Source organism: Phocoena phocoena, chromosome 2, assembly GCF_963924675.1.
Source record: "Phocoena phocoena chromosome 2, mPhoPho1.1, whole genome shotgun sequence".
NCBI lineage: Eukaryota > Metazoa > Chordata > Mammalia > Artiodactyla > Phocoenidae > Phocoena > Phocoena phocoena.
This window is the reverse complement of record NC_089220.1, coordinates 13,306,152-13,317,005: the sequence shown is the minus strand read 5'-3', so window position 1 is coordinate 13,317,005 and position 10,854 is coordinate 13,306,152. Positions and strand designations below refer to the sequence as shown.

Genomic DNA, 10,854 nt, shown 5'->3' with positions numbered 1-10,854 from the left:
TGCCCACCTATTTAGGAGTACAGAGAGGAATTATCCCCTCCTACCATTTTAAGCATGCAATACATGCTTGATACAAAAAAAAAAAAAGTTTTAAACACTGGAAAGTATAAAGAAGATGGGGAATAATTGCCCATATTTTCATTACCCAAAGACAAATACTATTTTGGAGTATTTCTACAGAGGCCTTTTCTTTCTTTCTTTTATGTCTTTTTGGGGTCTTAGTTTATGGGTATATTTTTTTCATCATAACTGTGATTACTTTTCCTCCTAATATTCTATATAAGCATTTCTCGGTTTTACTACAAACCTCATAAATATGCATTAGATGCATAATATTTCATCCAATGAAATATTCTACTTAACCACTTTCTACTTCTAGATATTTCGCAAACCTTACTTCTTGTGTCATCTCATCAGTGTTACCCGTGAGTTTTCTAAAACATGAATGGCCGGGCAGGATTGTCAGCAACAAGATCTTAAGTGGTAGCTCATCCACCAGTAGCCAAGAAAGGATGTTTGTAGTGAGGAACTGCCACAGTGCTGGAGCATGAAGGGTGACGTGGCGAACATGGCAGCAAAAAATGGCAAGAGGACACTTTCTAAAAAGACAAATATAACTTCAAATAATGTAGGCAAAACTCCATGAAACATTCACTCGGCAGTCACTACATTACGTGCCAACAGGACATACAGACATCTCAACAAACAAAGTGCAAAGATAATCTATAAACAAACAAGGAGTACTAGCAGCTGGGGAGGTGGGGATTAACTCTGCCTGGGAGGGCTCCACAGAGGTGGAACTGCTCACCTACGTCTTGACAAATAAGAAGGAATTCCCTGGCTAGACAAAGGAGAAAACACAGGTAGACAGAGGAAATAGCATGTGCAGAAGTCCAGTTTCTAAAACAGCAAGGTGTGTTCAAGGACTCTCAACCAGGGCTGTGTAGCTGCAGCGAAGTGAGAGAGGCCGGGGTCATGTCCTGAAGAACCCTGATGCCCTGTGTTGAACAGTAAAGAATTTGTCTGGTCCTTGTGTCTCTCCGTGGTAAACACTAAATCCTTGGCATTTACTGAGTGATCCTTTGCTGTTCATGGTGGCCCCTGACCACACCTGTGTTTATGCTAACGCGATGACTTTCCAGCATGACTGTCATGACTTAGACCAGTCATGCTGGAAAGATCAACCATGTGATTAGAGGGTTGGGGCTTTGAGCCAGCCAACCTCTAGGGAGTGGAAGGAGGCTGGAGGCTGAGTTCAATCACCTGGCTGATAATTCAATCAATCATATTATGTAATGAAACCCCAATAAAACTCGAGACCCCAAGACTCCAGTGAGCTTCCTGGTCGACAATACATCAAATGTGCAAGGAGGAGGGTGCATCCTGGATCTACTAGGAAAGTGCACGGAGGCTCTACATCTGGCTGGTCCTGATTTGCATCCTTTATAATAAAACTGTAGTTGTAAGTATGGTACTTTCTTGAGAGTTTTATGAGTTGCTCTAGGTGGCTGAGGGCACCCCTGAATTTGTAGCCAGTTGGTCAGAAGTGCAGGTAGGCTGGGGGCCCCTGAACTTGTGACTGGAATCTGAAGGAGAGCAGTCTTATCAGGGACAGTGCCCTCAACCTGTAAGTCTGCAAACTTCAGGTGATCTGCATAGGAATCGCACTACAAGGTTGCATCCTGGGAAGAAATTTGGACCTGATTTTGAAGGATTTTAAGTAAAGGGACATCACATATTTGTGTCTTAGGAAAATCACTCTGTGCAGTATGAAGAGTGGATTAGACAGGGAAAAATATGAAGGGAGGGCTTTATGGATTGCTGGGAATCAGGCAGGAGCAATAAACTAGGCCAACATACAGCAATCAGGAGTGAAGATGAATTACCAAAAATCTCTGAAATAACTGTGTGGAGCAGCAGATCAAAGAGCAGCATCCCCCGGGGTTGGCTCTGCAAGAATGAGCCCAACCTATCATGGAATGAAGATAGAAGTTTATTGGAAACATCACTTTTGATTATCACAAGCTAAAAGATTTGGATCTTTTAAAAAAGAGTAAAAAGAGACATTTTTCTTTTGAGTCTTTAGGAAGAGTTTAAAGATACAGAATAATACAACGAATGATTATGTGCTTACCCCTGCCCCCAATTAGCACGTGTAAATATTCTCTTCTTTTCTATTAATTAGTTCTATTTGTGCTTATTTGTGTTCTATTATAAATCAGTGGCTTTCCGCAGTGGGGCGGGGACTCCCAGGGGACATTGGATGGCGTCTAGAGGTATTTTTGGTTGTCACAATTGGGGATGCTACTGGCATGTAGCGAATACAGCCCAGAGGCGCTGCTAAACATCCTAAAATGCACAGGACCATCCCCATCGCGAAGAATTATCTGGCCCAAAATGTCAATGCTGAGGCTGAAAAATCCTGATTTAAATAAAAGAAATAAAATATTATAAAGTTGAACTCCCTGTGTACCCTTCCAAACCCACTTCCCAACCACCCTCTCCCCAAAGGCAGCCACTAACTTGAATTAGGTATAAGGACAGAGGATTTTTTTTGGAGTTATAGTTTTCCAATTTCTTTTTTGCTAAGTTCTTAGGGTTCAACCCTTTGAAAATTTTTAGTTAATTCTCAGTGTCTCCTACAGGAATGAAAGTCCCCACACAGACCCCACTGTGCCATCAAAAAAGTACAATTGTAAAGGTGCTGCCTTTACACGCACACACACACACACACACACACACACACAGATCCATCCCCTTACCACTGCACTGCCCTCTTTCTCAAGCTAGGCTGGGTTGCCCACCTAAAAGCGGGAGAGGAGACACAGGGCTAGACATGCTTCAGCCTTGACCAAAACATAACAAAAAACTCTTCTTCATTCAGTCTCCTTTGACACTGCTACTAGCAGTCCACCCTACAGGATCCTATGGTTGACCCTTTTACAGAATATAGTAAGTGTTTAATAACATCTGTCGGAACAGGGTCACTAAAAGCAGGCTTATTAAGCAAGGATGATCTAATTCAAGCCATAGTCTTCAAAAACTTACAAACAGATGTTTGTGTTACAAACAGCTTATGAGAATTTGGGGGTAATACTGAAATGATGCTTCAATGCAAAAAAAAAAAATCAACTAAAAGAAATGAAAAAGTTATCAAAAAGATGGAGAACAAAAAATAGCTCCTGGGCTTCCCTGGTGGCGCAGTGGTTGAGAGTCCGCCTGCCGATGCAGGGGACACGGGTTCGTGCCCCAGTCTGGGAAGATCCCACATGCCGCGGAGCGGCTGGGCCCGTGAGCCATGGCCGCTGAGCCTGCGCGTCTGAGCCTGTGCTCCGCAAAGGGAGAGGCCACAACAGTGAGTAGGCCCGCATACTGCAAAAAAAAAAAAAAGCTCCTTGTTTTTTATTTTAAAAAATAAAAAGCAAAACTATCTTTTAACTGCATGCTAAGTACTATGCTTTATACTGGTGATAAACTATCACTCCAAGTGAGGGAAATATCACTCAAGATGCCTTCAAGGATCTCATAATCCAGAAAGGGAAACACAAACATTAGCAGATAATGCTCGTAAGATGACATGGTGGGACAATGAAAGAGATATTTTTTCAGTATAACTGCAGCAGAGATGAAATTAAAGACTCAATTGGTAATAGCAATGCCCTTCTTCATCCCATGCAGACTATTGTTTATAACCTTGTAATAAGAGCTGAGAATGCCATTTAAATTAAAATAGTCCAACAAACTTACTCTACCAGATTTAAAATATATTGCTATAATAATCCACTGTAATTTATATGGATATGACACTGGTTTAAAACTAGGTAGATATAATAGAATAGAGAGTATAGAAACAGAGTTTGATCTAGCATAAATATGGTATTTCATATCAGTAAAGAAAGTATGGATTATTCAATAAATGATCTTGAAATGAATTTTAGTTTGGAGGAAAAATTACATCATATCCCTAGCTCTTCTTAGTAGCAAATAAATTCTAGGAGTATCAAAGATTAAATATTTTTAAAACACATGAAAAACTAGAAGGAAATATAGGTATTTTAAAAATCTTGAGTCAAATGAGATCTTTCTAAGCATGACACCAAATTTAGAAATTCCAAAAAGAAAATAATTTTTGCTAGATTAAATTTTTAAACTTCTGAACTACAGAAAACTGTCACAAACAAATGTAAAAAGAGAAGAAATTACTTTTTTTAAAAAAAACTAGGTCATCTGGACTAATATCCTTAAGACATATGAAGAGCTCTTATAAATGAATAAGGAAAATGTGACTCTCCCTGATAAAATGGGAAAAATGAAATAAAAATGCAATTCACAAAAGATTTACAAATAATCAGGTAGAAAGATAGCATTCTTATTAATAGTCAAAGAAATGCAAATTTCACCACAATAAATGATGGTGAAGATTTTAAGTCTGAAAATACCAGTTTGTGCAGAAAGCAGATATTATTACATGCTGATGGTGGCAAGATACCGCGGTAGAAATCTTCTAGATGGAAATTTGGTAATACGTGTAAAAAGTTAAAGGAGAAGAGAAAATAGAGGGGAAGAAGGTTGAGGGGAAGAAGAGATGCTGAAGGGAATACTTTTGAACTAGCCCTTTTCATGAAATTTGTCTTAAAATTTATCTTAGATATGCTTCTAGGTCAAGGTGTCAGCAGGGTTGGTTTCTCCTGAGACCTCCTTGGCTTGCCGATGGCCACCTTCTCGCTGTATCCTCACGTGGCTTTGCTCTGGCTTTGTTTCCTTTTCATATAAGGATACCAGTCATATTGGATTAAGGCTCTACCCTTATTTAACATTAATTACCTCTCTAAAAGCCCTATTTCCAAATATAGTCACATTCACGGTTAGGGCTTCAACATACGGATTTGGGGGGAACACAATTCAGTCTATTACAAATAGTGAAAAGTGGAAACAACCTAGAGGTCCAGAAAGTAAAATATTATGCAGCCTCACAAGCGATGAAGCCAATTTATACTTGTTAACATGGAAAGCTGTTACGATACACGACATTTTTTTTTTTTGGCCGCACCCCACAGGTTAGGGGATCTTAGTTCCCTGACCAGAGATTGAACCCCTGCCCTTGGCAGTGAAAGCGCAGGGTCATAACCACTGGGCCGCCAGGAAATTCCCTATGACATGTTTCTTAACAGGTTTTAAAACAATAGGCTTAGTATGACCACACTTTTGGGAAAATATATATGTATATTTGCAAAAAAAAGTTTATGTACCCCAACATAAACAAAGTGACATCTGGATAGCGGAGCTCTGAGAAAGATACATATTCAATTTTATATTTTTATGAATAATATAAAATGAATATTTTAACCTTTATAATAAAGGAGAAAAAAGTTATTTTCGAAAGGACGGTTCTGTCCCAAGTTTATTTCTTCCAGGATTATTTAAATACATTTCAAATTCTGATTGCTAATTTTTTGCATAAATAATTACAAACTATGAGCCAAAGTGACTCTACAGGGTGCACCAGCGGAGGCCACTGATGCGAGGCAGATTACAAGCTTGAGTGGAAGAGATTCATTTGCAGAAAAATTATGAACATAAAAAAGTGTTAATTAACCAACAGAATTTATGGGTCTGTTTTGTGGACACTGGCACTCATTCAACTTGATTATTGTAGCCTATCAAACTACATAATTTAAGCCAAAAGGCCCTGTTAGAATAGACACATACGTTGACAAATTTCAAAGACAATAGATTCCTCTTTTTAGCAACTTGGAATCGTACGCACAATTTCAACACCAACCAAGTGGAATTTCACAAAAAAAGTGCAGTTTCACAACAAGGAAAAAAACAACGTAACAGTGTATGTTGGTTTAGTCCCTGATTGGCTTATCCACTAATTCAGTCCCCAGAGTGACAACTCTTTCCTTTTAGTGAAAAATCATCTCAATTTGCTACTTCTTTTGAGTTAGTTTTTGTATTTAAAGAATCAAAATTCAAGGCAGCTCCCTCAAATGTGAAGACCTCAAAAGTGAAATCACCTAGTGGTGATGGTCGTTCAGACTAAGCAACATTCCCAGTGTAGCCCTCCCTTCTGCATCATTAGTGATGGTTACGTTGTAGACAGAACCTCCATAATGCAGCTTGATTTGCCTAAATAGAAGAAATAGATCTTTCTCTGTTAGAGGGAAAGTTGGTATCAAGGACAGAAATTCATCTCCTGATTTTTTGCCATCCTCAAACGTTTAGCTAACTGATTCATCAGAACAAGCGAAAGCATAATGTCTTTCAGCCTCTCCTGGGATTATCTGGTAGCTGATTGCAACCTTTCACAATCCTTCAGCATATGGGTTGCATAATCTTTGGGGGATTCTGCAGAACGTGCTGATAATGGTTTCCTCTTTGACATTCAAGTTAATTATCACTATTGAATCTTTAATACTTAAAAAATATGTGTTGCTTAATTTGTTCATGAATCAGTGGTTTAATAAATGCCAGCATATATATTAAATTATGTTAATGTTTAATATCTTTTTGAGCAAAGTGCATTAAAAATTAAAATAAAATTAATTCTCACTTTCCCATTCTTACACTGTAGGTAATGTTATTTTACACTGTGCTACAGTCTTCTACAAATTGATGTTCAGTGCTTTGAATTAATGAACTTTGTGATTTATATACTGGCTGGGGTATTATTCATTGCTTTTTCAATTACTGTAAAACTTTAGACATCATGGCATGAGACTGAGCAATTGGATGAATAGTACTGGAGGAGTTTTTCTTTTAAAAGGGATCACGTAATAAAGACAGAAAACTAAATTAGCATCTCTAACATGCCAGCCAGCGACACTGGGCTCCGTGTTAGTGGGCTTATGAATGACCTTCCGGAAGTGAAGCTTTCAGAATCAGAATGTTCAGGAAAACCTGATCTCCCGCCCTTGAATAACTGCAAACGTTCATGGCGAACCATTATCATCCACAGAACTAAAAAGCAAGAATCTCTAGGATCCAGCGTATTAGCAAGAGGCTGAGATTTTGAAAGTACTGACATGTCGTATCATCCTATCAATTTTTAGAACTGCCAGAAGTGATGGTTATGCTTTGCGCCAACACCTAAATGCGTCCCGTGCATCTGACTTCTTTCCATATTTCTTTTAGTCAACACTGACAAGATTCCTATCCCTGCCCTGGGCTCTAAGGGCTGAAGGAACATAACACAGGGATGACACTCCCCCAGGGTTTGTTTTGTTTGTTTGTTTTGTTTGTTTGTTTTAATCTCTTGAAAACCCTGTGTCATTCCCAGGAGGAGCATCCCATGTAGTACATGGCCCCAGCTGGAAAACTCAAGGCGAGGCCAATGTGAGGAAAGGCTAGAGGGGGCCTCACTGAACTGCTCCCACAATCAAAAAAGAGCGAGCAGCACAGTGAGAAGCCAGGAGAAGCGGTTGACAAGCCAACAGGAGCAGCAAACAGGCTCACTGGGAGTCCAGACTCAGCACCGGCAAGCCACTGCCTGTGAAAAGCCCACAGCCACATGGGGCCCAGGCTCCTTCCAGCCAGCTTGACCTACTCTGCTCATGACCCTCAACCTACAGGAACTTCAAATGCGCCAACAGAAAGGGAGGCTTTTCACCTGGCATGAGGGATTTTACTATTCAAAAGGAAGGACAAAGGGAGGGAGGAAAGACCTGTTATCGCCTCAAAAAAATGGGCCTGATGACAAGACCCTGCACCACAAGTACCCCAGAAGCCTGGGCAGCCCCTTGCTTACCCAGGCAATTTGAGACCAGACCACACAAAACACCGGAAGGAAGCCTGTGCTTGAGACAAGGGGTAGCCATGTAACTAATAAGCATTTATTAGTCCTGTGCATAGATATGCAAAATACCCATCACACAAGGAGACTTCGAACTCTAATTTTAGGATTTTATTCCTGTCTCAAAAATATAACCTCTGTTTTCTGGAATGTTCCTCATTCTGTTCTGGCATCTCTTAGTTGGTCAATCTGCCCGCATCCCTTTGGTCACCTCCCATTAGAACAGGTCCCCCCCCACCCCGCGCCCCGCCCCCCAGGGCCATCGCCTCCTCCAGCACAGGGCTGGTCCCAAGTCACTGTCTGTCACACAAGCATCCGTCTGACCTGCTTATGGCCTTTCCCCACCCTTGTACCTGATGCTTAGGATGGTTTCTCTGGCTCTTAACACAGTCTTCTGCTTTCTCCTTGATTTAAACCCAGCTCTTTGATGAAGCCTGTCTAAGTCCCCCCAGGAGCCCCTTACCCAGGACAGGTCCCCACCAAGCCAGCCCTGGTTCCTCCAGCTGAGCAGATCAAGGCAGTTCTGGAAATGTTGCTTTTGGAAGTCAAGGAGAAAATCTTATTTTGCACCAACACTTATTATAAATAACACCTGTAAAAACTGGTGGATTTCTTGTCTGATTCTTTCTCAATGATGCAGCATGGTAGGTATCTCAGGGTCCTCATTCCAAACATCAGTGAAGGTTGCACAGAGCTACAGTTCATCCAGTAAGATGGTTCATCCACTAATAGGACCAGACACTGGAATCCTTGGCTTGAGTCACCTCTCTTGTCATTTGATGTTTTCTGATAAGAGACAAGTGCTGTAAAAATAAATAAGCAACAGCATTCCAGTTGTTGCAAGTTCTGGGGATCAGGGGGCTTTTAGACTTCCTATGCCATAACCATCCAAATGGAGCCCAAAAGTTACGTAGCTCCTGGAAAGTGTCTCAATTATCTTGGCAAGTAAATCACTCTGCCCAGAAGTACCCACAAAATCCAGTTTTTTAAACGTCTTTATTGGAGTACAATTGCTTTACAATGGTGTGTTAGTTTCTGCTTTATAACAAAGTGAATCAGCTATACGTATATACATATCCCCATATCTCCTCCCTCTTGCATATCCCTCCCACCCTCCCTATCCCACCCCTCTAGGTGGTCACAAAGCACGGAGCTGATCTCCCTGTGCTATGCGGCTGCTACCCACTAGCTATCTATTTTACATTTGGTAGTATATATAAGTCCATGCCACTCTCTCACTTCATCCCAGCTTCCCCTTCCCCCTCCCTGTGTCCTCAAGTCCATTCTCTATGTTTGTGTCTTTATGCCTGTCCTGCCCCTAGGTTCCTCAGAACCAGTATTTTTTTTTTTTTTTTTAGATTCCATATGTATGTGTTAGCCTACAGTATTTTTCTCTTTCTGACTTACTTCACTCTGTATGACAGACTCTAGGTCCATCCACCTCACTACAAATAACTCAATTCTGTTTCTTTTTATGGCTGAGTGATATTCCATTGTATATATGTGCCACATCTTCTTTATCCATTCATCTGTCGATGGACACTTAGGCTGCTTCCATGTCCTGGCTATTGTAAATAGAGCAGCAATGAACATTGTGGTACATGACTCTTTTTGAATTATGGTTTTCTCAGGGTATATGCCCAGTAGTGGGATTGCTGGGTCATATGGTAGTTCTGTTTTTAGTTTTTTAAGGAACCTCCATACTGTTCTCCATAGTGGCTGTATCAATTTACATTCCCACCAACAGTGCACAAAATCCATTTTAAAGTCTCTGCTTTCAGGTTATCTGAAGAGCCTGTATGGAGAGACCTAGCATAGGTTGTAGTGAACAGATGGTGTAGGTTCCAAGAAAGTCATGACGTGTGCTCAGTTTTGGCCAGAGTGGCTCATGGCTATACTGTGGTCAGTGCCAGTTGAGACCCACTCAGGACCCTGCATGGCCTGCCCAATGACCTCCAGAACTTTTGGGAAGGTGGTGACAGCATGGGAGGGTGACTGAGGGAAGATTCAGGGATGTGTCCCACCCTTAGTCTCTGAAATAGGTGTGACTCGTTGGCTCCAGTTAGAACTGGTGAATTCCCCAAATCCAAATATCAGAGTGGTGATTTCTTGTAGAGAGTGGATGGCAGCCCTGGATATTTTGGGAACGAACCGTATCATCTTCCCTCATCTCTTCTGGGAGAGCAGCCTACTTCTACACACTTCTACTCCTACTGCTCCCAGGAGATCAGTCTCCAAAAAGCCCCACCTTGAGTGCAGGTTACAGGGTCAAAAGATGCTGCTGCTTTGGCTGCCAGCTGGGGTGATGTAGGCAGAGAAGCTGGGATGCAGAGGCATGCTATTCTGACCTACAACTGCTTCCCTTGCAGCCTGTAGACACTGCGAAAGCAATTTTGAAAATCTGAGACATCTTGATGTATCTGTTCATCTTAAACTTATTTTAATAACTATAATTTTATTTATTTTTTTAAAGCATTTATACCCTTTAAAATTTTTATTTATTTACTTACTTATTTTATTTGGCTGCGCTGGGTCTTAGTTGTGGCACACAGGATCGTCGTTGCTACATGCAGGATCTTTGTTGCTGCACGAGGGATCTTTAGTTGCATCATGCGGGATCTTTTAGTTGCAGCATGCTAACTCTTAGTTGCGTCACGTGGGATCTAGTTCCCTGACCAGGGATCAAACCTGGGCCCCCTGCATTGTGAGCGCAGAGTCTTAGCCACTGGGCTACCAGGGAAGTCCCTAATAACTATAATTTTAGATGGTCATCTTTTATCCTGATCTTGAGTCTTACACCTTACATTTAATTTTTAAGCTTCATAATGAATATTAATGAACTAATTTACTTAGGGATTCACCTAGAGTCTATTCCTTTATGTATGGCTTTTATCACAGTGATCTCAAACACTTCTAGGAAGATTACCCACATAAATAGTGCCCCCAGCATTTATGCTGGGAAATACTTGATTGCTTTCTGCTTATTGTTAATTCAGGAAACGCATTCATTCTCAAAATATAAACTCTTGCGATTGAATCAAATGACTCAGCTCTCCCGC

General features: G+C 40.9%; 1 non-coding gene across 1 annotated transcript; it reads right to left on the bottom strand.

Annotated features, from left to right (window-relative positions):
• Positions 1-10,462: 10,462 nt before the first annotated feature.
• Positions 10,463-10,535, bottom strand: TRNAV-CAC (transfer RNA valine (anticodon CAC)). The gene has a single exon. It is a non-coding gene; the product is annotated as a tRNA-Val (tRNA).
• Between the last annotated feature and the right edge of the window lie 319 nt (positions 10,536-10,854).